Source organism: Ptychodera flava, chromosome 20 (genome assembly GCF_041260155.1).
Source record: "Ptychodera flava strain L36383 chromosome 20, AS_Pfla_20210202, whole genome shotgun sequence".
Classification (NCBI taxonomy): domain Eukaryota; kingdom Metazoa; phylum Hemichordata; class Enteropneusta; family Ptychoderidae; genus Ptychodera; species Ptychodera flava.
Window position 1 is genome coordinate 33963059 of NC_091947.1, and position 17797 is coordinate 33980855.

General features: G+C 38.8%; 1 long non-coding RNA gene across 1 annotated transcript; it reads right to left on the reverse strand.

The window, feature by feature from the left end:
• Window positions 1-1216: 1216 nt before the first annotated feature.
• On the reverse strand, window positions 1217-2890 carry LOC139119674 (uncharacterized). The gene is made up of 3 exons (XR_011548978.1): window positions 2873-2890; window positions 1391-1451; window positions 1217-1273 (listed from the first exon to the last, which is right to left on the reverse strand). It is a non-coding gene; the product is annotated as an uncharacterized lncRNA (long non-coding RNA).
• Between the last annotated feature and the right edge of the window lie 14907 nt (window positions 2891-17797).

Below are 17797 nucleotides of genomic sequence, written 5' to 3' on the forward strand. Positions count from 1 at the left end.
TTCAGCAGTTACAGATTTTAATCAAAATTTTGGCAAAAAGCAGAAAAATTGATCTTGGTACATTTTATAAAGTTGACAAAAATAGACTTTGGCGCCCAAAGTGTTAATACATGTTATATGACAGAAAATGTCTTTTTTAGGTATGTTGGCAACCCTATTTGATTTATGCAAATTAACGAAGTACCTATGCAAATCATTGCATCTTGAAAATTGTTTGTCCATGCCAAAGATATACACTTTTAACTTTGAAATCACAGAAATGGATTGTTTACCCTTTGACTGCTGTAATTTTTTACACCAAAATTTTAATGCAATATTTTACCAATTTCTGTTAACTTTTCTGTACGTTTTTTCATAATTTTGGACCAAATGGATATCATTTTTCAGCAGCTACATATTTTTATCAAAATTTTGGCAAAAAGCAGAAAAATTGACTATGGTACATTTTATAAAGTTGACAAAAATAGACTTTGGCGCCCAAAGGGTTAATACGTCGTATATAACAGAAAATGTATTTTGTAGGTATGTTGGCCACCATATTGGAATTATGCAAATTAACAAATTACCTATGCAAATCATAGCATCTCGAAAATCGTTTGTCAATGCCTACGATATAGACTTTTAACTTTAAAATCACTGAAATAGCTTATTTAATACGTGGTATATGACCGAAAATGTCTTTTGTAGGAATGTTGGCCGCCAGATTGGAATTATGCAAATTAATGAGGTGCCTATATGAAACATTATACCTCCAATATGATTCCCTGAGCCAAATAACTAGTGTCAGACTTTGAAATCACTGTAATAGCTTGTTTAATATGTGATATATAGCCAATTTTGTTATTTTGTTGGATTGTTGGCCGCCATTTTTGATTTATGCAAATTAGACATATTTCCCCAAGGTGGATTCGAGTAAACTTTTAATATGTTGTTTTGGGTACCTCATTAAAATGCATTGTGAAGAAAAAAATTCTGTTGCAATTTGTGGTGGGTTAGGTGCCAAAATCTCGTAGATTGACTGGACTAAAAGAGGAGATGTATCGGATGATCCTCCACTTTGATCTTTATGGAGTTCAAAACTTTGTAGGTGCTAACTACTGTAAAATGAAACAAAAAGACCTAAAATTGCATTAAATATTCATATTTGGAGTGGGGATAAACTTTACTTTAAGTCGAATGTAGAAATTATAGAAATGTTTATAAAACAGAGATACACATCTATATAATGTATGATGTTTTGGGTGCCTAATGAGTGCCCGTTCAGTTCTTCCTCCTGCAGACGGAAATAAAAGACATCAGATGAATCATGTATATGCACTGCAATGAGTGAAATAAATGATTAATGTGTATGTAGAAATTATATTATGATCCAAAATGTAGAGCTACTTACCTTTGATTATTTCTTGGTAGATACTTTTCGAATGATATCCAAATTGTAGAGATGCTAATTACTGTAAAATGAAATCAAGGAATTACATATGATAATACGATTCATGTAAACTCTGCAAAAAATACAGAAACCTGCATCAACCAAGAGGGCCTACTTTTAGCCTTTTTAAAAATATATATTCGTATCTGGACTTAGTATCATAAATACCTTGATATTCCTATAAAAATCATATAAATACCATCCATGTTTCTGCCCAAGCAATGAATTAACATATTCTATTTAACTCTTACCTAGGGGGCCTTATTTAAGAATTGCTCAAATAGTATTTTAATATTAGGTAAAAGTACTATAATCACTTTAGATACATATAAGGTTAAAGAAACTACCAGAAAAATGGTGAACTAAATATCATATTCACATATTAACGTTTTACACCCACCTAGGAGGTCTAATGTTATTGCTATGAACACTTATTATTCATATTAGTATTAAATATTTTAAATACTTTATGTAACATGTAAAAATCATCGAAATACTAAAAATATTTCTGCTAAGCAATGCATTCACGAATTTCATTGTTAACACTTACCTAGGGTGCCTTATTTAAACTTTGTTAAAATAGTATATTAATATCAGAAAGGCTATTATAATTACTTTTAAATACATGTAAGTTTTCTAGAAAATACGGAAAAAAGTAATCTCAACATAGCTATCACATATAGACATTGTTCACTCACCTAAGGGACCTAATTTTATCCCTCATACAATTATATATTCATATTAAGATTAAATATCACAAATACTTTAAGTAACATGTTAAATGAAAGAAAATATACCAAAAATATTTCTGCCAAGCTATGCTTTCATGGATTTAATTTTTAACACTTACCTAGGTTGCCTAATTTTTGGCCTCCCAAAATAAATTATTCATATTTGGAAAGAATATCAATATTTCTTAACTTTTTGTTAAAACCATGGGTTTCCATAATGAATATATATGGAAAATTGAGAGAAGAAAATATGAACATCGGCCTAAGTGGCATTGTTTATCTTTTGCCGATCTGACCATAAGTGACCTTTCCAAAAAATAAGCGCATTTTAATAATCTTTCAAGCTGAAATTCTATATTAATCTAAAAACATGTCTTTAGGTATAGAAGTCACTGGTACTTATGAAAGAAATATGAAACGGACTTCTTTTCTGTCAAAATAACCGCATTAAAAACCCGGAAGAGACATCGTATTTTCTTTAACAGATACCATATGCAATACATGCACTGGGTGCTAATGATATGACACCTGTTTCGACATGCATTTCAAATCTTAATATTTCATTTTTTTTTGCATATTTGCAAACAAATTTCATATGTACAGTGACTCTAGTATCTGTTTAACTTGCACATAAAATATTATGATATATGCAAAGGTGTTTAATTGAATATTTTTATAAAAAGCCGGCTATAATAATTGTCGCTGTGCTTACCTATAGCGTGGATGGAAGGCTCCTTAAGTTGCTGAGGGCAGTAATAGGCTTTTTACATGGATTATCTTAATAACATGATTTTTTCTTTATTTCTTTGAATTTCAACCAAAACAATTTCAGAATATATCACAAATAACCTAAATATTCTAATACCAATGATAAAAATCATATAAAAAACACAAAATTACTAAAATTTGTAAATGATGTGCGCCCTCAGTGTTAGCACATTCAATTTTGTTAATAACGTCTTTATTGTGTTTATATCTCCTTTATTTGTTCAACTTTAAACTTTACTTCAACTTTTAAACTTATATAAACTATATCATCACTATTCCATTGGTAGAAAAATTTTGCAAAACATATCTTTAAAGAATAATGTATTAAGACATGAAGGGCGCCCCCAGTGGCAAGATTTGAATTACAAAAGGAAGGAAAACAAATGAATCTTTTTTCAAAAGTTGGTTCAGCTGATTCAAAGTGATAGTGATTTTTGAAAATACATACAAAACTAATGAATAATTGGAAGTTAAAGGTATAACATACAACTAATATAAATTTTGGAGTGAAATAGAAATTGTGTTTTTCTGACAACTTTTGTGCGCGTGTTGATAGAGAAAAATATATTAGTTAAGCACCCCACCACAAAAAAGATTCATGTAAGCAGCCTAATGTGCTTCAACGTTTAAGAAAATATAACTTAGTAAATATTTTATCAAGAAAGAGTATCGCTTTGGCGCTACTGGTTAGGGTTTTCACTACCGTCATTTGCTGTGTTACACAACGAAGGAAAAATATGTTGATATTGGAAAACCCGACTTCCTAAATATGTCACTTCTACCTAAAACAATTCAAATTAATATACAAGATATACTCCTCGAAGAAGAATATGTTATACATATGCACAAGCCAAGTTTGTCGTCTCCGAACAAAAAATACGGGATTTATTCTCTGGTCGTTCTACGTCACGACAACCTGCGTCTATGTCATCAATTTTGGTGCGTCAGACTTTTTTTGTCGATCTTGGGTGTGCTCGTAAATATGTAAACAAACAACATGGCGGCCGATGTTTCTCCCACGATCAAAAGTCATGGAATGAAATCGATATTTTCACAGACTACGACATTACTAATTCGAACAATGTAAACACATGAGTGTACCGCCTGTATATTCCGAAGGAATTACGTGAATAATTTGCGGAAACAACGTACTCGAAGCTGGTCGTGTACGCACTGTCAACAGGGTCAGGCGCGACGTTAACAGTGTTCGCGCCGTCGAGATTCAGTCGATATTTGTTCCCGAAAAATAGCGTATCTTCGTCTGTGATAAATTCTAGGACTATGCTATCTTTGAAATAGAGTATAACTTTGCGGAAGGTAGCCTACATGTAGACCGAGAGCTGTCATTTGCTCCACACATGAACGAACGTGAGCGATAACGCACACGACGGACGACTGGAAATGATTGACAACTTGTGCACGGCGTACTGATATTTATTCCTAAAGTAGTTCAAAAATTTAAACGCGGAATCGCCATGGAAAACTTATTTTATTTTGCAAAAAATAACGAATTATTGGCTTGTGCATGTGATAAGTATATTATTCCCTAAAATTTTCTTCATTCAGCTCAGAAAATACTCGTGACGTAATGACCGTGTCACCACTCGTCTTCGACTCGTGGTGACACGGTCATTACGTCACTCGTATTTTCCTTCGCTGAATGAAGAAAAATATTAGGGAATAATATCTAATTATACATATAAGATACATCCATGATAGGTGTGTTTGTAGTGGGGTACAACATAAGCAAACACGGGAGGCAATGACCAGTATGAGGTTGAGTGACTATTAACAACCCTTATCCCTTCCATTAATTTTGCCCTCAAAATTATTATTACTAACCCGTTCATTTCCATTAAAATGAAACTAATCCACGTCAACCAATACAAGTAATTTAACATTCCAAAAATACAGGGATTTACAAGTCTAAGTCAAATTCAAAAAATTCAAAACACTTTCTCATTGTTCTCTTTGGGCCCCCCCCCCACAAAATTAAAAAAAAAAACCTCCCAAAATTATATTTCCTCCTGTCACAACCACTCCAATCTCAATTAAACCTGTCACGTACATCCATATGAGTAATTCTACACACATAAATGCTGGGAGTTTCCTATAATAGAGACATTAGAAAGTGTATAAGCAATGCTAGGGATTAGGGTTAGGTTGGTCTTTAAGCTGTTGTTGGTCATTGACTCCAATGAAAGCTTGCTTACTTTTGGTTAGCTAACAGACATGCTTTTCATAGCTTAATCTTTCAGATGCAACCTAATTACGACAGATCAGTACTTGTATTAACACCATCGGATGGGCCTTAGTTAATAAATACGAAAATGGGAGTGTCCCAACCTAAGCATTGTAGAAGCTTAGAAAATTTGATTGAAATTTATGTTTTGAAATCAATAGTTACTTGACATCATGATTTGTAAAAGCTGATCGTAGTTTAGCAAAATAGACTCTTTCTAGGTTTAAGAATTATTGATCCGTATGTATGGGAAGTTACAGATTGAAAAGGCTATCTGTAGAAGGAAAAATATGGCGAAAAAATGCTAGTTATGGTGCTAATGCAATATTCAGACACTCTTTATTTCCCATATATTTGGTCAAATTTGGTTACATTTCAACCATGGTTGTCAAAGATTGATACTTAAAGTGGAACAACCGACAATAAATCTATATATCTTCGGTTACCATTAGAAGCCATTTGACTGTAAGTTGAAAAGTAAACAATAGGGATGTTCCGAACCGAAGGCTTGTAAAAAGGTAAAAATGTACTTGAATCAGAATAACGTCGGACCATCTGTATCATGGCTCTTGGGACCTCCCTATTGCTAATTATTACGATTATATCTAAATGCAGTTCTTTCAGAATACTACAGATCCGATGTAATTCATAAATACAAATAAAAGAATAAACTGTGCACTTTACAAAGTTTATTACATTTTGAATTATATTATGAAAAATATACCAAATCGACAAGCATAATAATTACAATAATAGCAATAGTAATGATAGTAACAGTTGGTTCTTACAATAAAATCCACAAGTGCTTGTGCTTAAGGTGCTTTACAGTTTTTATTACCCTTGCTCACTGGACCCAAGCAGAGAGCAGCTCACATGTGCAGCCTATCAGCACAGCAGAGCTGAACACACTAATTAAAACCTCTGTCCTGTTAGGCACACATCACTCTTGGATGGGGAGAAGCAATGACGAACCAGGTGTCTCGCTAAAGGACACACAAATAAAGTTTGACTTAACCGTCTCTAAAACATCCTTCAAATTCTGGAAATTTAAATCCGATGTAATTGAACAAAGAATAAAAAATACACTTTACAAAACGGAGTACATATTCTATTTTATTGTGACATAAACCAACAAGCCCACAAGCATATATACATTTATAAATGAAAATTACTTAATGAATAAAAGTTGCTAACTTGAAAGTGTCTATTCATTACACAGTCAAATGTATTACCTAATTGAAATTTACTTATGCACGTCCTTTTTTCCAGCCAACTTCATTTGAATAACATTTCGCATACCTGACAATAAAAAGTCACTTAACAATCACTTCAAAATCACTTTAAAGTCAAAGATACACAAATCAGATGTAATTCGTAAATGTAAATAAAAGAATAAACTGTGCACTTTACAAAGTTTATTACATTTTGAAATATATTAAGAAAAAAGACACAGAATCGACAAGCATAATAATTACAATAATAACAATAATAATGATAGTAACAGTTGGTTCTTACAATAAATCCACAAGTGCTTGTGCTTAAGGTGCTTTACAGTTTTTATTACCCTTGCTCACTGGACCTAATCTAGTACCACTTAACACCATGTGGAGCAGAGAGCAGCTCATATGTGCAGCCTATCAGCACAGCAGAGCTGGACACACTAATTAAAACCTCTGTCCTGTTAGGCACACATCACTCTTGCATGGGGAGAAGCAATGAAGAACCAGGTGGCTCGCTAAAGGACACAAAAGTAAGGTTTGACTTAACCAACTCTAAAAAATCCTTCAAATTCTCAAAATTTAAAATCAGATGTAACTGAACAAAGAATAAAAATACACTTTACAAAACGAATTCATATTCTATTACATTGAGACAAAAAACAACAAAGCCCACAAGCATACATACACAAGCATATATTGCCTTGAGAACATCAGACTCTAAAGAGTCGGATGGAGAAGGTAACTGTCGTTGTATCGGTGCTGGTGCAAGTCACTGAAAAGCACTCGATACTGACGGCTGCTCCTTGTCTGGATCTCCATCCCTAAAGAGTCTAAAGAGGTCGGATGGAGAAGGTGACTGTCGTTGTATCGGTGCTGGTGCAAGTCGCTGAAAAGCACTCGATACTGACGGCTGCTCCGTGTCTTGATCTCTATCCCTAACTGCAGATTGTGCTTTCGGTGCATAAAGCTTTGCACTGTGCTTTGCCGCGCATTTAGCATTGGCAAGTTGGTACGATGTTGCCGATGAACACACTAATTGAAACCTCTGTCCTATAAGCACACATCACTCTTGGATGGGGAGAAGCAATGACGAACCAGGTGGCTCGCTAAAGGAAACAAAAGTAAGGTTTGACTGAAGCAACTCTAAAAAATCCTTCAAATGCTCAAAATTTAAAATCAGATGTAACTGAACACAGAATAAAAGTACAATTTACAAAGCGGAGTACATATTCTTTTACATTGATGCATAAAACAACAAAGCCCACAAGCATATACACATTTAAAAACGGAAATTATCTAATGAATAAAAGTTGCTAACTCTTTGTTTTTTTACTTTTCTTTTTTTCCTTCTTCTTGCTATATAAGCATTTACAAGTAAATGCTCCATAAAACAAAGAGGACGGGGATGCTGCTACACACCATACAACAGCACGGGACTTCCTGCCGTATGGACACCCTTGTCCTCAATTGTGCTCAGTTGCCTTAATCTTCTGTTTTACATATTTTCATTGAAACTGAATATATCAAAAACCCTTTGAATGACACTCATGACAATAACTGTCGTGTTATCAGTCACTCAAAAAATATTTTAACAATTTCAAATTTCTAAATTGCCATTGCTGCTTTTAGGTCCTCGTTAGAATCGAATACTTCACGGTTTTTTTTGTAGTTGATTTTTCCTTTGGAAAGGAAAGGTGCAAAGGCATTCAATTTTCTTGCAAAGTGAGAGGAACTCATTTTTTCCCCATCATATGTAGGGAAAATGGCCCCTCGTCCGTGACAGCCCCTGGAGTTCTAGGGAGGAACGTATTAATAAATACCTTTCCATGTGCAAAGAGTTGCAGGGTGAAAACCAGATGGGCTAGTCCCCTTGCACCTGCTGTTTTTATGCCCTGCAACAGTTACTGCATAGCCTTTGTCTGTCTCCACGGCCTCTTTAAAGTTACGTACATCCATATTGTGCATGGCGATAGATCTCTGGGCACTGTCCAGTGTTAATTGTACCATTATGTATCCCCTCACAAGCTCGAAATCCCTCGCCGGACAAAGGGCTTGCGATTTCTCCTCCTGGTATACCGCTATTGTTTTTAATACCTTTCGGACTAATGAGCAAGTTTCAAAATTACGCCACAGCCTCTTCAGGAGGTATTAATTTTTTTACCTCCTGAGACTGTACTTTAGTTTTTCTCTTGTGTACTTCTTTTTTGAAAGAGCTTGCCCATTTCCCCACCTGTATCTTGAGTAATCCAGTATTCTGAATAAGGGGAGGCTCTGACATCAAAGCAAAATCATAAAAAGAAATCAAAGACCCAATGTAGTTTCGTACTGTGCTGGCTTCGAATTCGCTCGACATGGCCTCGATTCTCTCTTTGAGCAAATCTCTCTCGCCCAGAGCACTTAGTTTACCGTTTGTTGAGACAATCAATTTTAGTACTTGAACCATCTTGCTCTGGGCCACATTCTCATCTTTTCTCCACCATCCACCCCTCTGAAGTACTTTTTAAAACCTGCTATTGCCTTGAGAACATGTTCTCAGTTACTTTAAGCATCTTTTTTTTTCATTTTTTTAATCGATACCCGCAGTTTATCGAAAATCTGCTTGACTGTTAGACCTGCCATTGTGGCTTTTAGGTCCTCGTTAGAATCGAATACTTCACATATTTTTTGTAGTTGATTTTTCCTTTGGCCAGGAAAGGTGCAAAGGCAGTTCGCGCATTACTACCTGCCCTTTAGAAAATGCCCTTCGACTATGTGTCGCCGAGGAACAGGATGCTGTATCTGAAAACAGCAGGAGTGTTCCTGCTGAGCTAGCATCCTCGTCCTCGTCAATTTGATGGTCCTCACTACCCTTAAATTAAACTGACTCTGCTGCTGTTGTTTGAAGTTTTTGGTCTTTCTTCATTTCTAGAATTTTCTTTTAATGTGCCAATTCGGCCTTGAGGCTCCTTGACATGTTGCCTCAAGAACTTTGGCACTTTTATTGGGTCCTTGCGTCAAGCTATAATATGCTTGCTGAGTGCTTTCTCTGTGCGACATGTGTGACGCAAGGGACTTTGCCATGTCAGGTCTATTTTTGAGCATTGATGTTACAGCACTCTTTCCATTTCTGGTGGTTGTCAGTTGCTTATCAGAAACTTCTGAAATTGACCAAAACGCATTCAATTTTCTTGCAAAGTGAGAGGAGCTCATTTTTTCCCCATCATATGTGGGGAAAAATGGCCCCTCGTCCGTGACACCCCCTGGAGTTCTAGGGAGGAACTTATTAATAAATACCTTTCCATGTGCAAAGAGTTGCGGGGTGAAAACCAGATGGGCTGGTCCCCTTGCACCTGCTGTTTTTATGCCCTGCAACAGTTACTGCATAGCCGTTGTCTGTCTCCACAGCCTCTTTAAAGTCACGTACGTCCATATTGCGCAGGGCGCTAGATCTCTGGGCGCTGTCCAGTGTTAATTGTACCATTATGTATCCCCTCACAAGCTCGAAATCGCTCGCCGGACAAAGGGCTTGCGATTTCTCCTCCTGGTATACCCCTATTGTTTTTAATACCTTTCGGACTAATGAGCAAGTTTCAAAATTAAGCCACAGCCTCTTCAGGAGGTATTAATTTTTTTACCTCCTGAGACTGTACTTTAGTTTTTCTCTTGTGTACTTCTTTTTTGAAAGAGCTTGCCCATTTCCCTACCTGTATCTTGAGTAATCCAGTATTCTGAATAAGGGAGGCTCTGACATCAAAGCAAAATCATAAAAAGAAATCAAAGACCCAATGTAGTTTCGTACTGTGCTGGCTTCGAATTCGCTCGACATGGCCTCGATTCTCTCTTTGAGCAAATCTCTCTCGCCCAGAGCACTTAGTTTGCCGTTTGTTGAGACAATCAATTTTAGTACTTGAACCATCGTGCTCTGGGCCACATTCTCATCTTTTCTCCCCCATCCACCCCTCTTAAGTACTTCTTAAAACCTGCTATTGCCTTGAGAACATGTTCTCAGTTACTTTAAGCTTCTTTTTTGTTCATTTTTTTAATCGATACCTGCAGTCTATCGAAAATCTGCTTGACTGTTTGACCTGCCATTGCGGCTTTTAGGTTTTCGTTAGAATCGAATACTTCACGTATTTTTTTGTAGTTGATTTTTCCTTTGGCCAGGAAAGGTGCAAAGGCAGTTTCGAGCATCACTACCTGCCCTTTAGAAAATGCCCTTCGACCATGTGTCGCCGAGGACGAGGATGCTGTATCTGAAAACAGCAGGAGTGTTCCTGCTGAGCGAGCATCCTCGTCCTCGTCAATCTGATGGTCCTCACTACCCTTAACTGGCTCTGCTGCTATCGTTTGAAGTTTTTGGTCTTTCTTCATTTCTAGAATTTCTTTTTTGTGCCAATTCGGCCTCGAGGCTCCTTGACATGTTGCCTCAAGAACTTTGGCACTTTCATGGGGTTCTTGTGTCAAGCTATAATATGCTTGTTGAGTGCTTTATCTGTGCGACATGTTCGACGCAAGGGACTTTGCCATGTCAGGTCTATTTTTGAGCATTGATGTTACAGCACTCTTTCCATTTCTGGTGGTTGTCAGTTGCTTATCAGAAACTTCTGAAATTGACCAAAACGCATTCAATTTTCTTGCAAAGTGAGAGGAGCTCATTTTTCCCCATCATATGTAGGGAAAAATGGCCCCTCGTCCGTGACACCCCCTGGAGTTCTAGGGAGGAACTTATTAATAAATACCTTTCCATGTGCAAAGAGTTGCGGGGTGAAAACCAGATGGGCTGGTCCCCTTGCACCTGCTGTTTTTATGCCCTGCAACAGTTACTGCATAGCCGTTGTCTGTCTCCACTGCCTCTTTAAAGTCATGTACGTCCATATTGCGCAGGGCGCTAGATCTCTGGGCGCTGTCCAGTGTTAATTGTACCATTATGTATCCTCTCACAAGCTTGAAATCGCTCGCCGGACAAAGGGCTTGCGATTTCTCCTCCTGGTATACCCCTATTGTTTTTAATACCTTTCGGACTAATGAGCAAGTTTCAAAATTAAGCCACAGCCTCTTCAGGAGGTATTAATTTTTTTACCTCCTGAGACTGTACTTTAGTTTTTCTCTTGTGTACTTCTTTTTTGAAAGAGCTTGCCCATTTCCCCACCTGTATCTTGAGTAATCCAGTATTCTGAATAAGGGGAGGCTCTGACATCAAAGCAAAATCATAAAAAGAAATCAAAGACCCAATGTAGTTTCGTACTGTGCTGGCTTCGAATTCGCTCGACATGGCCTCGATTCTCTCTTTGAGCAAATCTCTCTCGCCCAGGGCACTTAGTTTGCCGTTTGTTGAGACAATCAATTTTAGTACTTGATCCATCGTGCTCTAGGCCATATTCTCATCTTTTCTCCACCATCCACCCCTCTTAAGTACTTTTTTACAGACATATCAAATTACTTACATCATATATACACTGATGAATGGGAAATCAAAGAAACAACTGAGAGTAGGAACTCAGCTTCATATCTTGATCTGTTCCTGCAAGTGGGTACTAATGGGCTACACACCAAGCTGTATGACAAAAGGGATGATTTTGATTTTGAAATCATAAATTATCCCCACTTATCAAGTAATATTCCATCTGCACCTGCTTATGGTGTGTATGTGTCTCAACTTCTCAGATATTGTAGGGCTTGTGATTCCTACACGGATTTTCAAATGAGACACAGCTTATTAGTATCAAAACTAGTGAGACAGGGATATACATCCAAAAGACCAGTGAGGACTTTCAAAAAGTTCTACGGTCGATATTATGACATTGTGGCCAAATATGACACCTCAGTCACTCAAATGATTAGCAACAGCATTCCCGGCTTTGACTTATAACAGTGATTCATATACTGTATCACTTCATACAATATTAGACAATTTTGGGACCAATCCTGACGGGTGTAGCATGCTAGCAGGGTACGCTTACCCATTCCGGACACCTGGTACCACCACTAACTATCAGTGGTTCAGGATGGTCCTACTTAAATTTGTAAATCTCAAATGTCCTATGGACCTGGTAATGTATTACCTTGAATGAAAATGATTATTGGACCAGTTTTATGTCATATTTAAAACCTGCTATTGCCTTGAGAACATGTCCTCAGTTACTTTAAGCTTCTTTTTTGTTCATTTTTTTAATCGATACCCGCAGTCTATCGAAAATCTGCTTGACTGTTAGACCAGCCATTGCGGCTTTTAGGTCCTCGTTAGAATCGAATACTTCATGTATTTTTTGTAGTTGATTTTTCCTTTGCCAGGAAAGGTGCAAAGGCAGTTTCGAGCATCACTACCTGCCCTTTAGAAAATGCCCTTCGACCATGTGTCGCCGAGGACGAGGATGCTGTATCTGAAAACAGCAGGAGTGTTCCTGCTGAGCGAGCATCCTCGTCCTCGTCAATCTGATGGTCCTCACTACCCTTAACTGGCTCTGCTGCTATCGTTTGAAGTTTTTGGTCTTTCTTCATTTCTAGAATTTTCTTTTTATGTGCCAATTCGACCTTGAGGCTCCTTGACATGTTGCCTCAAGAACTTTGGCACTCTTATGGGGTCCTTGCGTCAAGCTATAATATGCTTGCTGAGTGCTTTCTCTGTGCGACATGTGTGATGTAAGGGACTTTGCCATGTCAGGTCTATTTTCGAGCATTGATGTTACTCTTTCCATTTCTGGTGGTTGTCAGTTGCTTATCAGAAACTTCTGAAATTGACCAAAACGTATTCAATTTTCTTGCAAAGTGAGAGGAGCTCATTTTTTCCCCATCATATGTAGGGAAAAATGGCCCCTCGTCCGTGACACCCCCTGGAGTTCTAGGGAGGAACTTATTAATAAATACCTTTCCATGTGCAAAGAGTTGCAGGGTGAAAACCAGATGGGCTGGTCCCCTTGCACCTGCTGGTTTTATGCCCTGCAACAGTTACTGCATAGCCGTTGTCTGTCTCCACTGCCTCTTTAAAGTCACGTACGTCCATATTGCGCAGGGCGCTAGATCTCTGGGCGCTGTCCAGTGTTAATTGTACCATTATGTATCCCCTCACAAGCTCGAAATTGCTCGCCGGACAAAGGGCTTGCGATTTCTCCTCCTGGTATACCCCTATTGTTTTTAATACCTTTCGGACTAATGAGCAAGTTTCAAAATTAAGCCACAGCCTCTTCAGGAGGTATTAATTTTTTACCTCCTGAGACTGTACTTTAGTTTTTCACTTGTGTACTTCTTTTTTGAAAGAGCTTGTCCATTTCCCCACCTGTATCTTGAGTAATCCAGTATTCTGAATAAGGGGAGGCTCTGACATCAAAGCAAAATCATAAAAAGAAATCAAAGACCCAATGTAGTTTCGTACTGTGCTGGCTTCGAATTCGCTCGACATGGCCTCGATTCTCTCTTTGAGCAAATCTCTCTCGCCCAGAGCACTTAGTTTGCCGTTTGTTGAGACAATCAATTTTAGTACTTGAACCATCGTGCTCTGGGCCACATTCTCATCTTTTCTCCCCCATCCACCCCTCTTAAGTACTTCTTAAAACCTGCTATTGCCTTGAGAACATGTCCTCAGTTACTTTAAGCTTCTTTTTTGTTCATTTTTTTAATCGATACCCGCAGTCTATCGAAAATCTGCTTGACTGTTAGACCAGCCATTGCGGCTTTTAGGTCCTCGTTAGAATCGAATACTTCACGTATTTTTTTGTAGTTGATTTTTCCTTTGGCCAGGAAAGGTGCAAAGGCAGTTTCGAGCATCACTACCTGCCCTTTAGAAAATGCCCTTCGACCATGTGTCGCCGAGGACGAGGATGCTGTATCTGAAAACAGCAGGAGTGTTCCTGCTGAGCGAGCATCCTCGTCCTCGTCAATCTGATGGTCCTCACTACCCTTAACTGGCTCTGCTGCTATCGTTTGAAGTTTTTGGTCTTTCTTCATTTCTAGAATTTTCTTTTTATGTGCCAATTCGGCCTTGAGGCTCCTTGACATGTTGCCTCAAGAACTTTGGCACTTTCATGGGGTCCTTGCGTCAAGCTATAATATGCTTGCTGAGTGCTTTCTCTGTGCGACATGTGTGACACAAGGGACTTTGCCATGTCAGGTCTATTTTTGAGCATTGATGTTACAGCACTCTTTCCATTTCTGGTGGTTGTCAGTTGCTTATCAGAAACTTCTGAAATTGACCAAAACGCATTCAATTTTCTTGCAAAGTGAGAGGAGCTCATTTTTTCCCCATCATATGTGGGGAAAAATGGCCCCTCGTCTGTGACACCCCCTGGAGTTCTAGGGAGGAAGCTTCTTTTTTGTTCATTTTTTTAATCGATACCCGCAGTTTATCGAAAATCTGCTTGACTGTTAGACCTGCCATTACGGCTTTTAGGTCCTCGTTAGAATCGAATACTTCATGTATTTTTTGTAGTTGATTTTTCCTTTGGCCAGGAAAGGTGCAAAGGCAGTTTCGAGCATCACTACCTGCCCTTTAGAAAATGCCCTTCGACTATGTGTCGCCGAGGACGAGGATGCTGTATCTGAAAACAGCAGGAGTGTTCCTGCTGAGCGAGCATCCTCGTCCTCGTCAATCTGATGGTGCTCACTACCCTTAACTGACTCTGCTGCTATCGTTTGAAGTTTTTGGTCTTTCTTCATTTCTAGAAATTTCTTTTTATGTGCCAATTCGGCCTCGAGGCTCCTTGATATGTTGCCTCAAGAACTTTGGCACTTTCATAGGGTCCTTGCGTCAAGCTATAATATGCTTGCTGAGTGCTTTCTCTGTGCGACATGTGTGACGCAAGAGACTTTGCCATGTCAGGTCTATTTTTGAGCATTGATGTTACAGCACTCTTTCCATTTCTGGTGGTTGTCAGTTGCTTATCAGAAACTTCTGAAATTGACCAAAACGCATTCAATTTTCTTGCAAAGTGAGAGGAGCTCATTTTTTCCCCATCATATGTAGGGAAAAATGGCCCCTCGTCCGTGACACCCCCTGGAGTTCTAGGGAGGAACTTATTAATAAATACCTTTCCATGTGCAAAGAGTTGCAGGGTGAAAACCAGATGGGCTGGTCCCCTTGCACCTGCTGGTTTTATGCCCTGCAACAGTTACTGCATAGCCGTTGTCTGTCTCCACTGCCTCTTTAAAGTCACGTACGTCCATATTGCGCAGGGCGCTAGATCTCTGGGCGCTGTCCAGTGTTAATTGTACCATTATGTATCCCCTCACAAGCTCGAAATCGCTCGCCGGACAAAGGGCTTGCGATTTCTCCTCCTGGTATACCGCTATTGTTTTTAATACCTTTCGGACTAATGAGCAAGTTTCAAAATTACGCCACAGCCTCTTCAGGAGGTATTAATTTTTTTACCTCCTGAGACTGTACTTTAGTTTTTCTCTTGTGTACTTCTTTTTTGAAAGAGCTTGCCCATTTCCCCACCTGTATCTTGAGTAATCCAGTATTCTGAATAAGGGGAGGCTCTGACATCAAAGCAAAATCATAAAAAGAAATCAAAGACCCAATGTAGTTTCGTACTGTGCTGGCTTCGAATTCGCTCGACATGGCCTCGATTCTCTCTTTGAGCAAATCTCTCTCGCCCAGAGCACTTAGTTTGCCGTTTGTTGAGACAATCAATTTTAGTACTTGAACCATCGTGCTCTGGGCCACATTCTCATCTTTTCTCCCCCATCCACCCCTCTTAAGTACTTCTTAAAACCTGCTATTGCCTTGAGAACATGTCCTCAGTTACTTTAAGCTTCTTTTTTGTTCATTTTTTTAATCGATACCCGCAGTCTATCGAAAATCTGCTTGACTGTTAGACCAGCCATTGCGGCTTTTAGGTCCTCGTTAGAATCGAATACTTCACGTATTTTTTTGTAGTTGATTTTTCCTTTGGCCAGGAAAGGTGCAAAGGCAGTTTCGAGCATCACTACCTGCCCTTTAGAAAATGCCCTTCGACCATGTGTCGCCGAGGACGAGGATGCTGTATCTGAAAACAGCAGGAGTGTTCCTGCTGAGCGAGCATCCTCGTCCTCGTCAATCTGATGGTCCTCACTACCCTTAACTGGCTCTGCTGCTATCGTTTGAAGTTTTTGGTCTTTCTTCATTTCTAGAAATTTCTTTTTATGTGCCAATTCGGCCTCGAGGCTCCTTGATATGTTGCCTCAAGAACTTTGGCACTTTCATGGGGTCCTTGCGTCAAGCTATAATATGCTTGTTGAGTGCTTTATCTGTGCGACATGTTCGACGCAAGGGACTTGCCATGTCAGGTCTATTTTTGAGCATTGATGTTACAGCACTCTTTCCATTTCTGGTGGTTGTCAGTTGCTTATCAGAAACTTCTGAAATTGACCAAAACGCATTCAATTTTCTTGCAAATGAGAGGAGCTCATTTTTTCCCCATCATATGTGGGGAAAAATGGCCCCTCGTCCGTGACACCCCCCTGGAGTTCTAGGGAGGAACGTATTAATAATACCTTTCCATGTGCAAAGAGTTGCGGGTGAAAACCAGATGGGCTGGTCCCCTTGCACCTGCTGTTTTTATGCCCTGCAACAGTTACTGCATAGCCGTTGTCTGTCTCCACTGCCTCTTTAAAGTCACGTACGTCCATATTGCGCAGGGCGCTAGATCTCTGGGCGCTGTCCAGTGTTAATTGTACCATTATGTATCCCCTCACAAGCTCGAATCGCTCGCCGGACAAAGGGCTTGCGATTTCTCCTCCTGGTATACCCCTGTTGTTTTTAATACATTTCGGACTAATGAGCAAGTTTCAAAATTAAGCCACAGCCTCTTCAGGAGGTATTAATTTTTTACCTCCTGAGACTGTACTTTAGTTTTTCACTTGTGTACTTCTTTTTTGAAAGAGCTTGTCCATTTCCCCACCTGTATCTTGAGTAATCCAGTATTCTGAATAAGGGGAGGCTCTGATATCAAAGCAAAATCATAAAAAGAAATCAAAGACCCAATGTAGTTTCGTACTGTGCTGGCTTCGAATTCACTCGACATGGCCTCGATTCTCTCTTTGAGCAAATCTCTCTCGCCCAGAGCACTTAGTTTGCCGTTTGTTGAGACAATCAATTTTAGTACTTGAACCATCTTGCTCTGGGCCACATTCTCATCTTTTCCCCACCATCCACCCCTCTGAAGTACTTTTTAAAACCTGCTATAGCCTTGAGAACATGTCCTCAGTTACTTTAAGCTTCTTTTTTGTTCTTTTTTTAATCGATACCCGCAGTTTATCGAAAATCTGCTTGACTGTTAGACCTGCCATTGCGGCTTTTAGGTCCTCGTTAGAATCGAATACTTCACGTATTTTTTGTAGTTGATTTTTCCTTTGGCCAGGAAAGGTGCAAAGGCAGTTTCGAGCATCACTACCTGCCCTTTAGAAAATGCCCTTCGACTATGTGTCGCCGAGGACGAGGATGCTGTATCTGAAA